The 24,063-nt window shown below is 38.8% G+C and overlaps 1 pseudogene; it reads left to right on the forward strand.

Moving 5' to 3' along the window:
• The first annotated feature begins 765 nt into the window (after positions 1-765).
• LOC139002683 (sodium/potassium-transporting ATPase subunit beta-3-like) overlaps positions 766-24,063 on the forward strand; it is a 91,501-nt pseudogene continuing 68,203 nt past the window's right edge.

The raw sequence follows: 24,063 nt of genomic DNA on the forward strand, positions 1-24,063 counted from the left end.
TAAATCAATACTAAGTATAACTTACTCTTAAAAGCACAGAATATATTTAGAAATTTATTTTAAATGAGTTTTATAACCCTGTACTACGCTGATCATAAGTTTTGATGTTTTCATACAAGAAAGACCAATAAATACACTCATATTTTATAAAGCAGATAAATTAAACCACATCAACTATCAATAAAAAACACATAGGCTAAGGATAAATTTGTTTGCTTGCTTTAGTTAATAGTAAGTGATTTATATCTTTATCTGGTAAATAACAATACTATCTTGCTATACAATAGCATGCAAAATTTGAATGAAATGTTAAATAAACCATGTGATTTCAGAGAAATACCTCCTGTGAAAAGTAATTGTTGAGTTATAATCTGCTGGACTCCTGTGAGACATGTTTATTTCAACTTGTTACTTTTCAGAGAGATAATTAAGTGAAAAATACAAGTTTTTTATTTTAAATATTTTTTTTTTATTGATTCCAGAGAGAGGAAGGGAGAGGGAGAGGGAGATAGAAACATCGATGACAGAGAAGCATCCATTGGCTGCCTTCTGCACGCCCCCTACTGGGGATCGGGCCAGTAACTCGGACATGGGCTCTGACCAGAAATCAAACCAGTGACCTCTTGGTGCATGGGTCAATGCTCAACCACTGAGCCACTCCTGTAGGGCAAATACAAGTTATTTTAACATGTTAAGCGCCATGTCAGTCACCAGTGACTGACACTATACTTTCCGTCCGGACCACGTCAGTCTCTGGCCACCAGCATGTCGGTGAAATTGGATAATGGAAAGGAAGACAAAACACGCTTGGCGCTTAACGTGCTAAAATCCATTATAATTGATATGAAAAATGTAGGATATTGGCAGTCTGTAGTAAAGGTATGTATTTCATAGATTTAAAGAAAGAGTGTGGAGATGGCTGCGACTGAAGAAGATTTAGAAAACTTTACAGAAAATAGGTAGGTGTATGGTGTTCCAAAGGTCTGTTGTAATGTCTTACAGCCATATCTAGGTGACATATGCTTGCCATCACCAAATGCTTGCCCTCTGCCAATATGAATGCAAAGGTCTTTGCACCCAACTAAGAGACAATAATTGAGATAGTTATTTTTCATTTAATTTTTCAAACGCTGAGGGGAAAAATAAAACCTATATGACCTGGATGGCAGAACATTGTTGGAATAGCCAGGCTAGGGAATAGTTTTCAAGCTTCATGGCTGTGCATAGAAGCAGAGGTACAATGTGGAACACATTTTGGGCAAGTAAGAGTCTCAGAGAGGTGAAGGAGAGAGGAACTATACATGTAAGAATTTGGAGGATACTGAATAGATGAGTAGAAGAAACACAAAGTATCACTTATAATGTAGTAGCAAGAAAAGGGGATGATGAAAGTACTTTGTCAGGCTGTGGAAGCTTTGAAAACCAGGAGTATGAACTTTAGGACAGGCAACTACAATATAGCTCAATATTGTGGGTTTTATTAGGATTTTTTTCTGGCAAATGCCAGATGACTTCATAGAAAAAGGGATACCATTTAGAAGAGAATTTCAATATTTTGAAAGTGAGGCAATGTGGGAGGATATAACGACACTTACTGGTTATGCAAAGTTATTGGATTTTATTTTACAATGAATAGTGTAATTTGTCTTTTAGAAGTTGTACTTTGCAGTGTGGATAATATATGGAGGGGAGATGAGGTTGGAGTCAAGAGGGCAAGTTGGGAGAATACTACTTGATTCAGAGGAAAATAATCATATTGGAGAGAAGAATATAGATTTAATACATTTTTTCAGAGTTTGACTTCTCCATAGTCCATGACATTGAAAATGAGGCCCTTGAAGAGAAGGTGAAATTCAAGGAGATCCATGGCTTTCTGGCTTGAGCAAGTGGAAACAGTGTCTTTCTGTGATGTAACGAGTAATTGGCAGGAGAAGCTTTATGGTGGTAGGGGGTGGTAATGAATGATGGGCTCAATTTAGAACAAATTGGTGCAACAGAGACTCTCAGGCACTGTTAGTGGGGATGCGAAATGCTACAGCTACTTTGGAAGACAGTTTGGCAGTGTCTCACAAAACTATGAACATCCCCTTGCTATCTGATCCAGTAACCAAGCTCCTTGGTATTTACTCAAAGGAGCTGGAAATTTATGCGCACACCAAAGCCTGCATATGGATATTTATAGCAGCTTTATTTACAATTGCTCAAAGTTGGAAGCAACCAAGATGCCCTTCGCTAGGTGAGCAGATAAATAAATTGTGGTACATCCACATTTGCAATGTTATTTAGTGTTAAAAAGAAATAAGCTCTCAATCCACAAAAATATATGGAGGACATATATTCATGCTACTAAATGAAATAAACAGATTTGAAAAGAATACACACCATATGACTCCAAGGCTATGGCATTCTGGAAAAGGCAAAACTTTGTTGTTGATACAAAAAAGTAAGTGATCACCAGAGGTTAGGAGAGAGGAATGAACAAGCAGAGCACAGAGGATTTCAGAGCAGTGAAACGCTTCTGTATGATACTATACTGGAGGGTGTCGGACATTTAACAAAACTCATAGAATGTACAACACCAAGAGTGAACTCCAATGTTAACTATGGACTTTGGGTGATGAAGGGTCAATATAGGTTCCTTGAATGTAACAAATGTGCCACTGTAGGTTCTACATACATATATGTCCATAGCAGGATGTCCATAGCAGAGACGACTGTGTGTTGTGTGCTGTATGAGGTGGGGGTGCACACTGGGATATGGGGAAATGGACAGGGTGTATACAGGAATTCTGTACTTTCAGCTCAATTTTTCTGTGAGCTTAAAACTGCCCTAAAAATAAAGTTTATTAATTTTAAAAACACACACACGCACACACACACACCCTCATGTAATTTTGGTAAATTTCACATTCTGAATATATTTGTTCACTATACACATGATTCCAGAAAGAATGTTTAATATAACCGTACATAAATGTATAGTCTGTATTTATATTTCATAAGATAGGAAAGAAACAGAAAAAGTAGAGTAAGTACAGAAATTAGTTAATAATAAACTGAATACATTCATGACCTTTACCTCCATACTTTCATGCACCATAATTTTGTCTTGAGGTTTGTTAAAAACTCCTATAAAAATGTATTTTACTCATTTACACATTTTATAGCGACCATAAGATTATATATGTTCTTGGAGGAACAATAGTTATTCGTTCAGGACAGTGTTTACTATAATCAAGTTTTTCATGGCATTGCAATGTGCTTCCTGGCCACCTGTCTTAGCATTTTCTCCTGCAAAGCCTGATAAAAGAATTTTACAAAATCACTTTGCAGGAGTGGTGGGGTAGAGCAATAAAATGCTTAGTCTAGCTAGGAACTCTCTGTTGATTTTATTGAACTCAGTGGCAGAACACAACACCGTATTATATATGAAGGATCCCATATACAGGTCTGACAATCAAACAAATATGTGCTCTACCAGTCTTCTCAGTGTAATTCTCTACTGAACACAAAATGTCCTTGAGGATAGTCATCCAGACATTCAGAAAAGTTGAATGGCTTTAACTTGTCTTGAGCTTCCACAGCCTGGTTGCACATGCATGCTGTCCATCAGGCAAGAATTCACGCAGTGAGACATGGAAAGAGAAAAGTGAAGGCTAGCGCAAAGATCAGCCTGCTTTGCGTTGAAACACTATTAACAAGTCCCTGAATGTGTTATAATCTGAGTTCCTTATACACCTCTTGGAAAAGCACTTTGTTTATATCAAGTAAAAGAAGTACTATAAGCTATAATTCACTCAAACTATTTTGCATGAAAACATTTTCATCAGATATGGATTTCAGTCATTACTACCAATTCATTTACTTCGCATAGAAATGTGGCAGGAAAATGAGGCAGAGCAAACACAATTTGCGAGGCACATAAGTGCTCTGCAAAGAAACCTTTCAATGTGTAAGAGTAACCTCCAACCTTAATGCTAAAGAAAGCACTGCATTTCTCTTTTAACATATCTGTTATTTTTAAATTAAACTTGACTTCATTGCCCTTTATTTTATGACTAGAGGCCCAGTGCACAAAAATTTGTGCACTCGGGGGAGGTGGGGGCCCTCAGCCGGGCCTCAGCCCTCTCGCAGTCTGGGACCCCTTGGGAGATAACGACCTGCTGGCTTAGGCCTGCTCCCGGGTGGCAGAGGGCAGGCCCAATCCCTAGGTGCAGCTCCTGGTCGGGCTCAGAGCAGGGCTGATTGGGGAGTTGGGGTGCCGCCCCCTGTCATGCACAGAGCAGGGCGGATCGGGAGGTTGCGATGCCACCCTCAATCATGCTCAGGGTATGGCTGATTGGGGGGTTGGGGCACCGCCCCCTGTCACACTCAAACCAGGGTCGATGGGGAGGTTGCAGCGCCACCCCCTGTCACGCACAGAGCAGGGCCAATCAGGGGGTTGGGGCGCTGCCCCCTGTCACACACAGAGCAGGGCCCATCAGGGGGTTGGGGAGCTCCCCTCTGTCATGCACAGAACAGGGACCATCAGGGGATTGGGGAGCTCCCCCCTGTCATGCACAGAGCAGGGCCGATCAGGGGGTTGAGGAGCTCCCCCCTGTCACGCACAGAACAGGGCCCATCAGGGGGTTGGGGAGCTCCCCCCTGTCACACACAGAGTAGGGCCGATAGGGGAGTTAGGGCACCGCCCTCTATCACCCACAGAGCAGGGCCGATCAGGGGGTTGGGGCGCAGCCACTGTCACACTCAGGGCAGGGCCGATGGGGAGGTTATGGCTCTACCCTGTCACACACAGAGCAGGGCCCGTGGGGGGGGGGGGGGTTGGGGTGCCGCACCCTGTCACACACAAAGCCACAGGGCGATCAGGGGGTTTGGGCGCTGCCTCCTGTCACGCTGATCCGGTGCCAGGAGCCTCGTGCTCCGCTGATCCCAGTGCCAGGAGGCATTTTACCCTTTTACTATATAGGATAGAGGCCTGGGGGCCGGCTGGTTTGCCCTGAAGTGTGTCCTGGATCAGGGTGGGGGTCCCCACTGGGGTGCCTGGCCAGTCTGGGTGAGGGGCTGAGGGCTGCTTTCAGGCTGGCGGTTGTTGATTGAAGCTCCCAACCGCTCCTCTTTTTGATTTTATTCTGGGCCAGCTTTAGCTCTGGCTCTAGCTCTGAGAGCAGGTATCTGGTTTGTTTCGGTTCTATAATCGAAACAATGTATAACTCCAGCTCTGAGATCCCGGCCTATATTTGTTAGAATGTTTCAAACTGCCAGCTCAGAGGCCAGCAAGTCAGGCGGGGAACGTTGGAGTCTGCAGTCACTGGAGCAAGCAAACCTCATGTTCGCTTCCAGCTGCCTGGCTGCCGGCCGCCATCTTGGCTGACAGTTAATTTGCATAAGGATACGCTGATTAGCCAATGGGAAGGGTAGCGGTCGTACGCCAATTACCATGTTTCTCTTTTATTAGTGTAGATGTTGCTAGATAGCTTGAACACAAATAAGAATAAATAAATCATTTGTCTTGAGAAACACACTCACAACCATAGTATTTTAAGAATCACAAGCTTGATAATGTAGGGCTCAGTCTTATTGATGGCAAACCACTACTTCATGATAGTTTAGTCATTAGATTTCAAGTTCAAATGCCAACATGGTTCAAGCTGATAACCTAACTGATAAAGCTGAACAGCTGGGATTGTTGATAAAATAATAAAGCAAATGCCATCAATCGTCCAATGGTGACTTGCAAAAAACCATATAGCTGAGTTATGTCATATATTCTCATTTCTAAAAGTAATTTTGAAATGAAAATTTTGCATTTGAAACAGCTGTTATATAAAATGTAGGCAATTAATCCCAAACTGTGTATATATGTATTTGTATATATCTCCACACTTCTGTAGGATGACTCTAACAAAAGGCTCCTTTTTCACAACATCAAAGTATGCAATTATTATTTTTTAATCCTTACCAGAGAATATGGTCATTGACATTTAGAGAGAGGGGAAAAAGGAGAGAGAAACATCAATGTGAGAAAGAAACATCCATGGGCTGTCTTCCTATGTGACCCTATTGGGGATTGAACCCAACAACGTGGGCATGTACCCCAACCTGGAATTGAAACCTCAGCCTTTTTGGTGTAGGGGACCATGCTCCACCAACTGAGCCACCTGGCCAGGGCAAGGCATGCAATTATTAATTGTATGAATGAAGTTTTTGAGGCATATAATATATATACATATCTATGTTATTTACATATAGCATTTCAGAGAAACAAATAGCTAAAATCTACTAAAGCATTTTTATCAGTCTAGGAAAGTGGAAATTGATTTCATTAATGTTGTGAAATCTATGTATATACACAATATTTTATAATTTTCAGAAGTAAATTATTCTCTATTGATACATAATAAAATATCTATACTAATAATAGCTGAGGTGGCCGTCACGCCCCTCACATCATTACAAGATGGCCATCACAAGATGGCTGTCACAAGATGGTCATGCGCATAGCAGAGGCAGAGCCTGGCAGCCGCTCCACGCAGTGAGGCCTGGGAGTCCCGCAGCTCCATGTGGCACAGAGGAGGCCGGTCCTGGCATCTCTGCCACCTTGTACCGAGGAGGCGGGTCTCGGAGGATGAGGTGGGTCGCAGCAGGGGAGGGCAGTTGTGGGTGACCACGCCAGAGAGGAGGGCAGTTGGGGGTGATCAGGCTGGCAGGGGAGCAGTTAGGCATCAATCAGTCTGTCAGGGGAGTGGTTAGGGGGCAATCAGCCAGGCAGACAGGCAAGTGGTTAGGAGCCAGCAGTCCCGGATTGTGAGAGGGATGTCCGACTGCAGGATTGGGCCTAAACCAGCAGTCAGACATCCCCTGAGGGGTCCCAGATTGGAGAGGGTATAGGCTAGGCTGAGGTACAGCCCTTTGTGCATGAATTTCGTGCATTGGGCCTCTAGTTTACAAATAAAATGACATATCTGTCATTTGGGTAAAGATGAAAAAAATGAAAATAAGTAAAATAAAAAGTAACTTATTCTCTACATAGGTTTATACTTTGAAACAAAATTTTAATGCTAAGTCATATATTGAAAATTTGATATTGAAAATGTAGAACTATGTTATCAATTTTAACTAGTCTAATAAAGTCGTTAAAATAGTTCAAGTTCATTCTCTTTCAATAATATGATATATTTAAATGTTAACTAATATATTATGTCATTGTTGAAAATATGACAAATAAATATGTATATTAAAAACATGCACATCTACCAAAAACATGCACATCTACCAAAAACATGCACATCTACCAAAGAGGTAACCAATATTAAGTTTTGGTGACTTCCCTTTTTTACATTTTATTTTAATGTAACCAACATAAAAATTAAGGTAATATTGTGTTTACGGTTCTATGTTCTGCCTTATTACTATTATACTATCATTTTTATACTCTTAAATACTTTTTAAATATTTACTTTTAATGGCAATGTGATAGGCATCATATAATTGCACCATAGTTATTAAGCAAAACTCCTAGTATTGGGAGCATGTGTGATGCTCCCAATATTGTGCCATTGAAAAATGTGATGGACATTTTTAATGTATTAATATTTCTTAGCATCATTAGGATAAATTACTAGAGAACTTCTGAATAAAAAAACACAAATATATTTACTGTCAGAAGGCTTTCCACCATACAATGAAAATTTCTATCTCTTAACAATCCTGCTAACCATAAGTATTAGTAATAAACAAAATTACGTTAATTTGATTTATGAATATCTTATAAAATATCTATTCTTGATTGTTTCCTAATGAGTATAAGCATATTTTACTATGTTTACTCACTATCTGTATTTCTCCTCCCACATAAAATCTTGTCATTACACTTGTTTATTTTTCTAATGGGAAGGAAATGATTGGTTATATATTTTTGAACACTCGTGTATTAAAGACAGTAATCATTTCTCTATCACACTTGTTACAATGATTTTCCTATTTTTTTATTCTTTAATATTGTTTATTAAATTAAAAAAATGTATAGGAGACTATAAATGTCTAATGTTTATATATAGTGTATATATTATTTTGCAAAATGTGGTAATGAAACAGGAATTTTAGGGGACTATAGGCAGGTTTAGAGGATTTTTAGAATTGGGGTCTCTGTATAAAACATAGGGCTATAGATTGGGAGAAGGTACATTTCTATAACACAAGGAAGCCAGGTGCAATTACATTTCCATAAGACAAGGGAGCAGCAATAGATATATTTCCATAAGACAAGGGAACTGGGAGTAGCCAAAAAAGGTCTATACTATATTTACAAAATAAAGAAGAAAGAAAGTCCAGAAGGAATAGGAGGACAATGAGGGAGGAGGGCAGCAGGAGTCACTATAGTAACCAATTCGAACAGGAATATTGACTAGTCAGAGGGGATATCAGGAAACAGGAACTGCAGCCTTTATAAACAGTGGAAACAGGAAGTCAGTGGGACCCTTTCCCCCTCCCCACATGGGAGTCCATTCTATGGGACTCTTTCCCTCTCCCCACCTGGGAGTTTGTACTTGTTCTTCAATAAATCTCCACCTTTGTGATACTACCCTCTGTTCATGGAGTCATTCTTCCACTCTGGTGGACAAAGAATCTGGGTTCCAGTCCAAAAATTCCGCATCAGTAATATAAAAAAAAATAAATAAAGCTAAAACAACTTTATTTCTGTTTGCTTTGGATATAAAATCATGTTTTTTCCTATAGGTTTAATTTTACTTTATAAGAGAATCTATTATTTGTATCAATGTGAGAGTCTTCAAATTCTCTCTCAAAAAGAGTAGATAAGGGAGAAACCAAGATGGCGGCATAGGTAAACACTGGAGATTGCTGCATCACACAACCACTTCAAAAATACAACTAAAAGACATAACGGACATCATTGAGAACCACAGGAAGGCTGGCTAAGTGGAAACTCTACAACTAGAAGGAAAGAGAAAAGCATACCGAGACTCAGAGGAGGTGCGGTGCTGAAGTAAAATACAAAGGTGTGGAGGTGCATGTGGAGAAAGCTGGAGGCTGGGGACACAATTGTCTTTTTCAATCGGGAGGGAGTCTTAGGCTCTGAGCTCCAGTTCCAGGTGAGTCTCTGGGGACCCAAACTCATAGGGGAGAAACGGGACTGTCTGGCATCGGTTGGAACTCGAGGGCAGCTTTCTCTCGGAGGCACTCGCAGCGATTGCCAGGCCCTCTGAAGGCAAGACTGAGAGCAGCCATACTGCTCGCTCCACCCGCCCTGTTGATCCCCTGGGACTCCACCCCACCCAAGCCCTGCACGGAGGTTTTTGCATATGAAAGGCCCTGCCCTTTGTAATCTGAAAATTACTTAACAAACTGCAGCTGCCCCAAGGCCCCAGGACAACTTGCATTGCTTTACAGCTGGCTTCTGCTGGGTAGCCTCAGGCAGATGCTAGATTAGCACCTCCTTAGATCCAAGAGCCAGTGTACCCAGTGGTCAGAGTGGGACCATCCAATTACAACTCCTCAGATCCATAAGGAACACACCCAGGGGGCAGACTCAGTGAGCACCAAAGCCTCACTGAAGCAAATCTTGCCCCAGAAGGGTGTCTTCAGCATAGAAGTTCTCTCACCGTAGACACAGCTGATTCTCACAGCCAATTGGCCTGGAGGTCAAATCCTCCCAGTGTTACCTACAACAATCAAGGCTTAACTACAACAAGACTGTGCACAAAGCCCACAAGGGGGTGCACCAAGAGTGTCTACCTCAGGTAATTGGGGAGGCTGAGCCACTGGGCCCTCTAGGATCCTTAGCACAGAAAGCCACTCTATTGACACAGTGAAGCATAAAAAATGCCGAGACAAAGAAACAGGACACAAATGACAGAAATGGAGGAAAGCAAACCACTGGATATAGAGTTCAAAACCACACTTTTAAGGTTTTTCAAGAATTTTCTAGAAACCGCTGATAAATGTAGTGAGATCCTCAAGAAATCTAGTGAGACCCTCGTTGTGATAAAGGACCAACTAGAAATTAAGCATACACTGACTGAAATAAAGAATATTATACAGACTCCTAACAGCAGACCAGAGGATCGCAAGAATCAAGTCAAAGATTTGAAATACGAAGAAGCAAAAAACACCCAACTGGAAAAGCAAAATGAAAAAAGAATCCAAAAATATGAAGATAGTGTAAGGAGCCTCTGGGACAGATTCAAGCGTACCAACATCTGAATTATAGGGGTGCCAGAAGAAGAGAGAGAGCAAGATATTGAAAACCTATTTGAAGAAATAATGACAGAAAACTTCCCCTACCTGGTGAAAGAAATAGACTTATAAGTCCAGGAAGCGCAGAGAACCCCAAACAAAAGGAATCCAAAGAGGACCACACCAAGACACATCATAATTAAAATGTCGAGAGCAAAAGACAAAGAGAGAATCCTAAAAGCAGCAAGAGAAAGAAAATCAGTTACCTACAAGGGAGTACCCATACCACTGTCAGCTGATTTCTCAACAGAAACTTTGCAGGTCAGAAGGGAGTGGCAAGAAATATTCAAAGTGATGAATGCCAAGAACCTACAACCAAGATTACTTTATCCAGCAAAGCTATCATTCAGAATTGAAGGTCAGATAAAGAGCTTCACAGATAAGGAAAAGCTAAAGGAGTTCATCACCACCAAACCAGTATTATATGAAATGCTGAAAGGTATCCTTTAAGAAGAGGAAGAAGAAAATGGTAAAGATACAAAATATGAACAACAAATATGCATCTATCAACAAATGAATCTAAGAATCAAGTGAATAAATAATCTGATGAACAGAATGAACTGGTGATTATAATAGAATCAGGGACATAGAAAGGGAATGGACTGACTATTCTTGGCGGGGAAAGGGGTGTGGGGGGTGCGGGAAGAGACTGGACAATAATCATGCACCTATGGATGAGGACAGTGGTGGGGAATGAGGGCAGAGGGTGGGGTGGGAACTGGGTGGAGGGGAATTATGGGAGGAAAAAAGAGGAACCAATGTAATCATTTGAACAATAAAGATTTAATTTAAAAAAAAAGAGTAGATAAAATGATCGGCTTAAAAAATACAGGAAACTGCCCTGACCGGTTTGGTTCAGTGGATAAAGTGTTGGCCTGCAGACTGAAGGGTTCCAGGTTCAATTCTAGTCAAGGGCATGTACCTTGGTTGCGGGCACATCCGCAGTAGGGAGTATGTAGAAGGCAGCTGATTGATTTTTCTCTCTTATCGATGTTTCTATCTCTCTATCCTTCTCCCTTCCTCTCTGTAAAAAAATCAATAAAATAAAATTTAAAAATATAGGAAAGTTGGGCAAAATGACATGATTTGGTGTTTGTGGGAGTGGGGAGAAACTGTCCAGTATATATAAGATATGAATATTTTTTAAACAATCCCCCTCTTATCTGCTCTAAATATGATTAAATGTGTGGTATTGTTTCAGTAAATGCTTTGTATCAGAAATATATCTTTATTCTAGTCCTAAATGATCCATCTATTGTATAATCCAATATTAAACTGGGTCATAATAAAAATAGCTCCATCAATGTTTGGAAAGAAGAATTTAAAATGATCTTTACTTTCACCCTGGCTCAGTGGATAGAGCAGATAGAATGTTGGCCTGGGGACTGAAGGGTCCTGGGTTCAATTCTAATCATGGGTAGGGCACAATTGATGTTTCTCCGTCTCTCTCCCTCCCTTCCACTCTCTAAAGGATCAATTGAAAAATATCCTCAGGTGAGGATTAACAACAAAAGATCATTATTGTCTTTTATTCGATTTATCTTTATTGTTGAAAGTATTACAGATGTCCCCCTTTTTATTTCCCATTGAGCCTCTCCACCCCACACCGGCCCCTCCCAACCTTCACCACACTATTGCCTGTGTTTGTGGGCTATGCATATAAATTCCCTGGTTAATCTCTCCCACCCATTCCTCACCCCTGCCTTCCAGAGATCTTTCATTTCAAGTGGGAGAGTAGAGAATGACTTTAGTATTCAAAACCACATTTAACTTACCCCAGGGGAATGAGCATACAGTTGTGTTTGTGAAAGAATGTGACTACATTTCAGAGATGCACTCTTGTGGTTGTGTGTTTACAGTTGGCAACTCTGACTCTTGAGAGAGGGAAAAAAAATTAATTGATACAATGTAAAGTATGAGCAGAGCCCAAACCAGAGCTTTTAAATAGGTGTCTTCTGTATATTTTATTTAAACATGTGTGTCAAAAGCATTCAAAATAAAATAATTTATAATTGAAACGGATTTTCTTGAATAGTCTGTGAGATATCTTCATGGTGTATTATAAAATACAACTTACACTTAAGTCAGTTTGTACAACTTAACCTTTGCCTCTCATGAACTGCATTGAAATAATGAGCAAGAGAGCTGGATAAATATCAATTAAGGTGGTGCATGACTACACAACTGTGAGGGATTCTTGGAAAGAGAAAGGTTAAGTGATGAATTATTGCCATTATATTTCCATTTATGTAAAAAATATATTGTTTAAATAAGTAATCCAAATTTATTTTGTGTTAATCTGAGCAATAATGTTTTGTTAATATCATTTTGAGATTCAAAAACACTTGGTAAATGTTAGCACTTTAATTTTTAATCATATTTGTTTTAATTTAATCAGAAGATCTTATCTAAAGCACATAAATACAATAATGAAATAATTAACAAATATTGAACCAAGTTGAAAAGCTTCCTGACTTATATATATATAGTTGATATACCTATCCATAGAATATTAGTGGCTAATTTTTCACTAAGAGAATCAAGAATGAATCATTCTCAAATCACTGTTATAAAAGAAAATGATGCAACAGTAGTATAATTTAATTTAACACTGAGTTATACAGAGGTGATGGAATAAAGTTAAGCTTAATTGGAATAAAGTAGACATTGATTGTGAGAAATAAAGTTCAAAGATACTAGAAAAAATGTTAACTATTTACATTATTTCTGGAACTACCTCATTCAAGTTTATCTTGAGAAACAAATAAACATCTGGCAACAGAATTGATCATAATTGATAGGAGTGAAAAATTAGAGAAATGTTTTTTAAGGAGGAATGAGAACAACACATGGCACCTGACACATATTAGAAGTTGAATAAATGGCAAATAAAATTTGACTCAAAATAGATGAGAAAATGCAGATCAAAACTTCACCTAATTTTGATAGGTGTTTATTAAGTGTCAGATTTAAAATAGCTACTCAAATGTAAGATATTTAAATCAATTAATTGACACCTAAATTGATATTTATATCTTGCTGTGTAAAAATTAGGCACCTGTATAAATGCCTGAAGGTTAATACATTCATATGAGTGCAGTTATAATTTTAGCATTTATAGAGTTCTAAGTTAATTAAATGATATAAAAGGAATTCATTGCATCTATTTAAATGTCTTTTTATGGATTATTATGATTCTCTTTTACTTACCCTTTTTTTTAATTCAATTTTCTCTGGGTTTATTTGCATGGTAAACATATAATAATATAACCACCTTTGTTGTAGAAATAACAAAAAAATTAAAATTAGAAGTTGCTTTACATCTAGCTTAAAAAATTTTAAAAATGGACTGAAAAACCTCTTACTTAAGTACGGAGAAATTTAAAGTAAAATTTGAAATACAATACTGCACTTCATTTAAAACCTACATAAAATATTTTTAAGAATATAAACTGATTAGAAATGGACATAAAATCAGAACAGATATTTTATCAAATAATATCTACACATGGCAAATGGCATATGAAAATATTCTCAACAGCATTTGTCACTAGAGAATTCCCAATTAAACGTTAATGAAATACCACTAACATATACTAATAAGATGGGCAAAATCCCAAAACTCCAACAACACCAATTACTGGGGAAAAATGTGGAGCAACAGAAACACTTATTCATTGTGACCATGCAAAAGAGCACAAAAACTTTGGAAAAGAGTTTGGAAGTGTCTTATAGAGTCAAACAGGGTCTTACCATAAAAATTGACTATTGCACTTCCTGTTGCAAAACAAAATGAGATGTTCTTAATAGATGAATAAAAAAATTAACTCCGGTATAAACATACAATAAAATATTATTCATCGACTATAAAAAGTGAGCATTCAGGGTGTGAATAAAAGATGGATGTATAAATGCATATTGCTAAGTAAATAAAACCAGTTTGAAAGGTTACATACATATTGTATGATTCCAATTACATGACATCCTGAAAAAAGCAAAACTTATACAGTGAAAATATTACAGATTGCCAGGGTTTTAAGGGTGAGGGATCAAAAACTTGACAACGGGGAGTTTTTAGGGCAGTGAAACTATATTATGTTATACTATGACTAGAGGTCCTATGCACAAAATTCGTGATTGGGTAGGGCACCTAGGCCTGGCCAGTGATCAGAACCAATAGGACCCCCCTCCCTCACCCCCCCCCCCCCCGCGCTGGCACCTGCCTTGGCTGGCCTGGGGCCTGTGGGCTGGGGGAAGCTCCTGTGTTGAGCGTCTGCCCCCTGGTGGTCAGTGTGACAGGTCATTCCACCAGTTGTTCCACCGTTCAGTCGATTTGCATATTAGGCATTGATTATATAGGATAGTGAATATATTGCACATGCATTTGTCAAAATCCATAGAACTTTCAATCACAGAGAAACCCTAATAAATCCAAATTTAAAAATATAATTTAGCATGTCAAATAATCCCATACTGGAATGTAAAATATGACAAAATCATCTTTAAATATATAAAACAACCACACTGAAGGTGATGAGAGAAGAATGTGCTTATCTAAGTAGTTTTACAAATGAGTAGTCTGAAAGAGCAAAGGTAAAAAAAAAACAAACTGTACATAAATATTATACAAAACTACTATACTTGATGAAGCTGTTTCCTAAAATGGCATGGTTTAAGATTCTAATAACACTATCCATGTATGATAGAATTCAATAATTAAGTAAATGGATGGTTGATAGTAGGAATCAGATTTTTTACTACTGGAGTGGGACATTATGTATAAATATTGGGAATAGGCTAGAATGTTTCATACAGTAATGGATTGGAGTTGGAAACATAGCATGAGGTCATGTTTAGCTTAATACAGATATAGATGTTTACATATAGAAGTTTTCACAGATACGTAGATATACATGGGTAGAATATATTCTACTCATCTATTAGCTGAGAGGTCCTAGAAGCAATCATAGTCCAGTATCAATGAACACACCAAGCTCTCAAATACAGGTATTGATTTCTAATTCCATATGCCGATGAAAAGAACTACAATGTTTGGGACAATGTCTTATTCTGGGAAACAGAAAACATGAGCCCGGAGCATCTTATAGAGCTAGGAAGTAAGAAAGTGCTATGAAAAACAAATTACATTGATGGAACTTGTGTCAAAGTGACACAGAGCCAACTGAAAGAGCTCCCAATAGCCAAAATTGGGACTTGAGAAATAAAATAAAGTAGTATTGAATTATAAGCCAAGGCACAAAATTGATATCTTTGAATCCATATTTGCTATAAATAAATGATATAATAATTAAGCAAGTGAAGAAGTATAGACAAATATCTTGGACAGAAAGAATTTCAAATAATTTATGCAGTATACTACTTTGGGTATTTAATTGTGTAAGACTCTTGTATTATATAATTTTCCTCATTCACATTCTCAACATATTCTCAACAGACATATCTCTTAAAAAGCAGTAATTTTAATTCAGGAGAAGAAAACTCTAAGCCCATGTTGAACACAAAGTCATATTTTCTAACATTGATTTACTTTGATCTTTTTATACCTGTATTCTTGTGCCCATTTTTCAAATGGCTTAAAATCTAGAGAGTAAATTAATTATTTTGGGTATACCAAAACCCTAATATTTAGAAACAAATACCACCTGCAACTGTAAAGTGACCTTCAAATCCAGTTTATGGCCATGATCTTGTATTCATGTATAATACCAGGATTTGAAAGCACATAGTGCAAATGTTAAGCAGGTTTCATAGATGTCTGGGCCAGGCTAAGTATAAAAACAGAGAGTGGGGATGTCAATAAAATATTTGTGAGTGCATGGCCTGCACAATATAATTCACTGATTTTGACAGTCTGTCAGCCAAAGAAAGCATTTGGATAATTGGTTTAGCCTAGGGCTATTGGTATAGAAACTGTCTGCTAAAATGAACTTCCTCTGAGGTTATAGATTGATTGCGCTTATTCTTTTTAATATTCCTAGTACCATCACTGGACCTGGTATGCTATAGGAAGTCAATAAAAATTTCTTAATTTCTTAATTGATTGAATGAATGGATGACAGGAATAGTTTTCTAAAATTTATTTTTTATTATTATCGTTAGCACAAATTACTGCAAATGTCCGTCTACATTTAACATTATCAAGATTTCAATGTTTAAGTGTACCAGATTGCTAGTCTAAAGTAATTATACACACACGTACACACACAGGCACCCACACGCAAATTGTTTAGCACAAAATCAAGAATTGGGAAGGATTAATATAATTGGATATTTCAAGTATATAAAGTGTTGAAGTATTTGTTCAATTAAGTAAACTTAATTTTAGGTATAGATAAATTAAAATAAAAGAACTTTTCTAAAATGCATCTTACATATACATGAAAATGTATTAATGAATGAAGAAGACTCGGAATGTCTAATACTTCTATATTTTATATTGATATCACATAAGCTCAATCATGGTAGATCAAATGTTTTCTTCTTCCATTTCTGAAAACATTTTTATAGCTATGTAATTTCCAAGAATAGTTGGTTTTATTTTGGCAAATCTAAATCATTGAGAATTTCATAATTTTCATTTCTGTAATGTTTGCTTACCCTAAGTGATAATATTCTCTATCATAAAGTGCTCAGAAGTTATTGATTTCTGAGTTTTTTATCTGCATATGTGTCTAATACTTAAAATTCTAATGGAAACAGGAATAACATGTCAAATTTTTATTACAACATAAAAATATGCCATAAAACTAGTAGAAATTATTAATATGTAAATGAACCTTAAGAGTAAACATTGTGGATTCAGTTTGAATATAACTAAATATGAACAAAATAGCAATTTTTCTCTCAGGATGGTTTGAACAGACTTTCTTAAGGTCAAGGATTTAAAGGTAATTTTTCAAGTTCCCCAACAATTTTCTTATTCTCTGATTAAAATTTTATGGAATAGGCTTCCATATGTTCTTATAATGCTAGGAAAGAAAGCTACTACTACTTGCTAGTTTTGAGGATATTATCAGGCTACATATAAACTTTAATTAATAAAATGTAATATTAAAATGACATATTTCCTCTATTCTTCTCCCAAACACCAATATACACATGAACAACCACACTATCACCCACATATGCAGAAGCATACATATACTTACAGTTAGTGGCATTATTTCTTACTCCATTATGTATTTAAAGCAAACAGAAGAGAACTTCTAACACTTTATCTCCCCACCTTTCAGATTTGAAACACCTTATCTCCCCATCTTTCAGAGTCCGAGCTACATATTCACCCTTCCTACCTCTTATCAAGAAGGAACTCTCCATGATTCTAGATGATTCCAATCTCTCTGTGGCACTCAATACACTCTATCTCACTTACTTTAAGATAGTGCCTCTAACAATTTTTTCCATTTTTTTTCCCCTATGTTAAATTTTCCATTTTACTGGATCATTCTCATTATCTTTCAAAACTTTCTTAATTTCTTTCATTAAAAAAGGTAAAAACAAAACAAAACAAAAATCTCTCTTTTTTTTTAATATATTTTATTGATTTTCTACAGAGAGGAAGGGAGAGAGATAGAGAGTTAGAAACATCGATGAGAGAGGAACATCGATCAGCTGCCTCCTGCACATCTCCTACTGGGGATGTGCCCGCAACCCAGGTACATGCCCTTGACCGGAATCAAACCTGGGACCTTTCAGTCCGCAAGCCGACGCTCTATCCACTGAGCCAAACCGGTTTTGGCACAAAAATCTCTTGATCACATATCCTAATAAGCTACAACTTGATGTTGCAATAATACTCCTGAAAAAAAATTATCTGTATTTGCTTTCTCCAATTACGCTTTTCCCATGCTCTCTTAAATCTTTTCCCCTCTGGTTTTCCTGCCCAGCACTCCACACAAATTGCATTGTTTCAAAAGCCAACATTTTCCACATTATTGGTTCCAATAATCAGTTCTGGATCTCCTTTTATTTGAGCTACCAGCAGTTGATTATTCTCTCTTCCTTTATGCCTTTCTTCCCTTGGTTTTCAGGATACCACATTATTTTGTTTCATTCTACATTATTTGCCTTTCTTAAACCCCTTTTTTATTGGGTATATTTCCACTACAATCACCTTGATTACAGCCATGATGATCTCTTTCCTAAATTAGTATAATAGATTCCTAATTGCAATGTCTGCTTCTCTCATTGTCTCCTCCACCACCACCCCCCGCCCCCACATACACACATTACTTAGTCAACAACTACCAGAATGATTCTTTAAAAATCTTACTCAGATCATATTCCTCTTCTAATCAAAACCCTGCAATGGCACTCGTACACGTAAGAGTGAAAGTTTAAGTCATAAAATAGCCTACAAGGACCTAGATAATTCAGCCTCCGTTATTTCTCTCAGCGTATTTCTAGCCCCTTTCATCTTATCACTTGCTGTGCGGGCCTTCTTGCTGTTCCTTGAACATGCAAAATTCTCACCTGCCTTAGGGTATTTGTGCTGCCATCAATGCCACAATATTTTGCCAGATATTTTTTTTATGGCCCACTCTATTATCTTCTTTAAGATTTGCTCAAATATTCCTGTAAAAAAATTCAACCCTCATATCCAATTTCCTTTACCATTAACTATATTTTTTTTACCTCATCCATTTGAAAATTACCTGTGATACACTATATATGAATTATTGATATTCTATTGTCTCTTATTAAACTACAAGTCTAGAACTGCAGGATTTTAAAGATAGTAATTGTACATCTCATAGGATTTTTATAAAATTAAATACCTTTGAAACAGTTATAAGCACGCCTGGTACATAGTAAGTATTCACTATTATTAGGTCTCACATTTGTGTTAGAGTATCTAGTTCTTGATTTTTTTGTAAATTCTTCACTGGCAATCCCAAGTGCATGGGCACAGTTGTAGCTCCAACAATACTAACTGAATAAATGAAGAAAATGTTCCCACAGAACGACTTCATTTGTCATGTTCTTATAAACCTAATTGCAAGTTAGCATTTCTTGAATTACTGTGTGTGTTTGTATAATCTTATTTTTAGTGTACTTTAATAGTGATGTGTTTGTTTGTTTTTTCTTTCCTGTGCAAAACCATGTTCAATAGAAAATCCCAGAGCTGACTGTTTCTACCAAATACCTGTGTTATAAACTAAAAAACACATTCTATGATGTATTCGTAGTTCACTTTAAGGCTATTGATGCTGTTTCTCATGGAATTTTGGTATGTATGTGAATATATATATATATCTATATATATATATAGATATATATCTACACTAATAAAAGAGAAACATGGTAATTAGCGTACGACCACTATCCTTTTCATTGGCTAATCAGTGAGTATATGCAAATTAACTGTCAGCCAAGATGGTGGCTGGCAGCCAGGCAGCTGGAAGTGAACATGAGGCTTGCTTGCTGCAGTGAAGGAGGACTCCAACGTTCCCCGCCTGCGCTGCCGGCCTCTGAGCTACAACTCTAAGCATCTATGTACTATGTTGCAAACATAGAAGATAAACAAGACCCCAAAAACCGGCTTTCAGTCAGGCGGGCTTTAGCAACATTGTATCAATGTTTTTAGCAGCAAGGCCTCAGAGCTAAAGCTGGTCCAGAATAAAAAAAAAAAAAAAAAGAAAACAAGGAGCGGTTGGGAGCTTCAGTCACTCGCTTCGGGAAAACAGCCCTCAGCCCCTCACCCAGACTGGCCAGGCACCCCAGTGGGGACCCCCACCCTGATCCAGGACACCCTTCAGGGCAAACCAGCCAGCCCCTACCCATGCACCAGGCCTCTATCCTATATAGTAAAAGGGTAATATGCCTCCCGGCACCGGGATCATCAGAGCAGCGAGGCTCCCGGCACCAGGATCAGCGTGACAGGGGGCAGCGCCCAAACCCCCTGATCGCCCTGCAGCTCTGTGTGTTACAGGGGGCGGGGCCACAACCTCCCTATCTGCCCTGCTCTGTGCCTGATAGGGGGGAGCTCCCTAATCCCCTGATTGCCCCGCAGCTCTGTGTGTGACAGGGTGCGGCACCCCAACCCCCCCTCCCCCATGGGCCCTACTCTGTGTGTGACAGGGTAGAGCCATAACCTCCCCATCGGCCCTGCCCCGAGTGTGACAGTGGCAGCGCCCCAACCCCCTGATCAGCCCTGCTCTGTGGGTGATAGAAGGTGGTGCCCCAACCCCCCTCCACGGGCCTTGTTCTGTGTGTGACAGGGTAGAGCCATAACCTCCCCATTGGCCCTGCCCTGAGTGTGACAGGGTGCAGCACCCCAACCCCCTGATCCGCCCTGCTCTGTGTGTGACAGGGGGTGGTGCCCCAACTCCCCTATCGGCCCTACTCTGTGAGTGACAGCGGGGAGCTCCTCAACCCCCTGATTGGCCCTGCTCTGTGCGTGACAGGGGGTGGCGCCGCAACCTTCCCATCGACCCTGCCTTGAATGTGACAGGGGGCGGTGCCCTAACCCCCCAATCAGCCCTACCCTGAGCGTGACTGAGGGTGGCATTGCAACCTCCCGATCCGCCCTGCTCTGTGCATGACGGGGCGGTGCCCCAACTCCCCAATCGGCCCTGCTCTGAGCCAGACCAGGGGCTGCACTTGGGAATTGGGCCTGCCCTCTGCCACTCGGAAGCAGGCCTAAGCCAGCAGGTCGTTATCTCCCGAGGGTTCCCAGACTGCGAGAGGGCACAGGCTGGGCTGGGGGACCCCCCCCCCCCAGTACACAAATTTTTGTGCACCGGGCCTCTAGTATATATATGACTTATCTGATGCCTCATTATATATAAAAAGAATGTTTTCTATCTGTGTCTTCATCCTGTACCTTAATATTTTACAGATTTTTCCATGCCTTCATATGGTCTTACACAGGGTCACGTGTGCACTAGAATTAGAGCACGTATTAGAACCCTAGCTGCCCCCTTTACCACCTGTGCATCCTTGAAAGCGACTCAGAATCATTATGCCTCAGTTCCTATATCTGAAAATTAAAGAGAATAATTGTATGGCTCTGAGGATTTGGGGGAAAATTAAATAAGCTAACACATTTAATTTAAAACAGCTATAAGTATGTCCAGCACATAGTAAATACTATTATTATATCTCTCACATTTATGTTTGAGTATCTAATTATTTACTCTTTCTAAATTCTTCTCATTAAATTGTTTTATTTTGTTACCTGAGAATACTTGCTCAGAGAAAAACCTGTAAAAAGAGAGTCTGTAGGTTTTTACTGGTAGAACTTGATTTGTTCTATCATTTTTAACGTCACTTATGCTTTTGTTATGCTCAGTTGCTGTCTCTAGCTCTTGCTCTCACTCTCAAACCAATGCACACTGTGTTTACAAAGGATGGTTTTCTTGGGTGCCTATATTTTTTTTTATCAGAGCAATATTTTTTTTCCAGATACTATGACTGCAGGAAGAGAATTTTTAAATCTCTTGGTTCAGTGGAGCTCCCCTTTTGAGTTTTAAAACAGACATACATTTCTCAATGATGAGAAATGTAGGCACCTTAATGCTGCCTGTGGAATATCACTAGGCCCCCTAAGTAGCTGAGGCCGAAAGCATTATTGTTTAATTGCGTCACATCCAGTATCATAAGGTGACTTTTGCTTTGTATAAAGGCACACCACTGCATTGGTTTGGAGTTTCTGCATAAACTGACAGTTCTATGAACTGCCTTATCCAATATGCAATAGTATCAACACTCAGAAAGTTGACAACTGTCTTACTATGCCATAGCTGTGTTCTCTGTAGGGAACCCATATGGTTGAGAACCTTTCTGAACGTAGAGCTAATATTTGGCACCATTTCTATGCTAAATTCTGCAAGTATCACAAAGGACATCTTTGCAATTATAAGCAAGGGTGTGCTGGAGCCTTATCTAGATTGCGATATGGAAAGTCTGAATATCTTCCTTGTGGAACAAATTCCTCTTCCACTTCATTGCATGTGTTCTCTGTCTGTCACAGTTCTGGCTTGCAAACAGACATTGGTTGAAGCAGATTTTTTTAAAAAAAATTATATTTTGTAAACTGAATTTATTTGGATGGCATGGGTTTCAATTGTACACCTCTATAACACGTCATCTGCATCCTGCGCTCACCACCCAAAGTCAAGTCTCTTTCCTCCACAATTTATCTCCCCATTTGCCCTCTTCCACCTCCCCCACCCCCTTTCCCTCTGGCAATCAGTGCAAATGCAGTTTATGTACTGGGTCACTTATACTAACAGGAAAACTGGACAGCTGGGCTTGGAACACAGAAAGGAACAAAGGAGATTTTACATCATAGCTTCAGGACCACTTGGGGGAGGACTGAATTTCCACTGCTAACTTGTGTCTCTGACTTCCCTGGAAAGAGCACCAGGTAGTGGGAGCCCGAGCTCCCCAGGCTGTACCGCTGCTGTGCTTCTGGAAATCAGGCACCACCTTTGCTGCTGATCCAATTGATATACCATTTTCAAAATAGATACATTAGTTAATAGGTTGGGTTTTTTTTAAATACCTAGTTTCAGTTTTCATAAAAATTTAGTGAGCTAGTGCAGATGGATGTTTTATTTTATTTCAGTATGCCCTTATTAATAAACACTTAGAATATTTCATTTTGTTTTATTATGTTTTGTTACTATACTAAATTCTGTAGTAATAAAATATTGACATGCCTTTGTGTGCAATTATTTTATTAACTATGTAGGATGATTGCTAGCAGTATGACATGTAGGTCAAGCAATGTGCATATTTTAAATGTTCAAATTTATAGCAACACTGTCCTCCATCCAATCTAATAAAGAGGTAATACGCAAATTGACCATCACTCCAACACACAAGATGGCCACCCCCATGTGGACACAAGATGGCCAGCAGGGGAGGGCAGTTAGGGGTGACCAGGCCAGGAGGGGAGGGCAGTTAGGGGTTAGGCATCAATCAGGCTGTCAGGGGAGTGGTTAGGGGGTGATTAGGCTGGCAGGCAGAAGTGGTTAGGGGCAATCAGGCAGGCAGGCAGGTGAGCGGTTGGTAGCCAGCAACCCTGGATTGTGAAAGGGATGTCCAATTGCCCATTTAGGCCACTGGGATCAGGCCGAAACAGGCAGTTGGACATCCCTTGAGGGGTCCCAGATTGGAGAGGGTGCAGTCTGGGCTGAGGGACACACCCCCCATGCACAAATTTTGTGCACCAGGCCTCTAGTAAGTTTATAATGACTCATCCATATGTGCATAAAAATATTTATGTTGCAACATGCTATTGCAGACTTAATATTTAAACTTTGGTAAGACTTCTAATCTAAAAGGAAAAAAACCACATTACATTATATTACTTTATTCAGTTTTAATTTCTCTCATTGCCTAAACAAGAGACAGTGGCATTTTTACATTTACCATAATTGCTTCATTTATAAAACGCTGTGTAAGCTTCTTACCCACTTACTCTTTTGGGTGTTTATCTATCTTTGTTCTTGTTTATCTGTAAATGCTCACTCTATATAAGCTATATTAACATTGTATTTCATGACTTGAAAATAGTATCCCTTTTATATATGTGTTTATTGCTGCCTCATATATATTATTTTTGATGTAGCTGAATGTATTATTCTTTTATGTTTTTTAGTTACTGTCATGCTTAGTTTATTAAATTTTAGTGCATCATTTCCTCCTCTTATTTGTGATTCTCAACTGCTTTCAGTCCATTGGGTATTTAAATGGGTTTTAAAATTCTTTGTCAGCCCAATGAAAATCAAATAAACTCTAAAAAGTAAATGCTAATCAACAGAATTAAATAGGATATAT

The sequence above is a fragment of the Myotis yumanensis genome, unplaced genomic scaffold (assembly GCF_028538775.1).
Source record: "Myotis yumanensis isolate MYYU_CA2020_CCGP unplaced genomic scaffold, mMyoYum1.0.hap1 SCAF_2, whole genome shotgun sequence".
NCBI lineage: Eukaryota > Metazoa > Chordata > Mammalia > Chiroptera > Vespertilionidae > Myotis > Myotis yumanensis.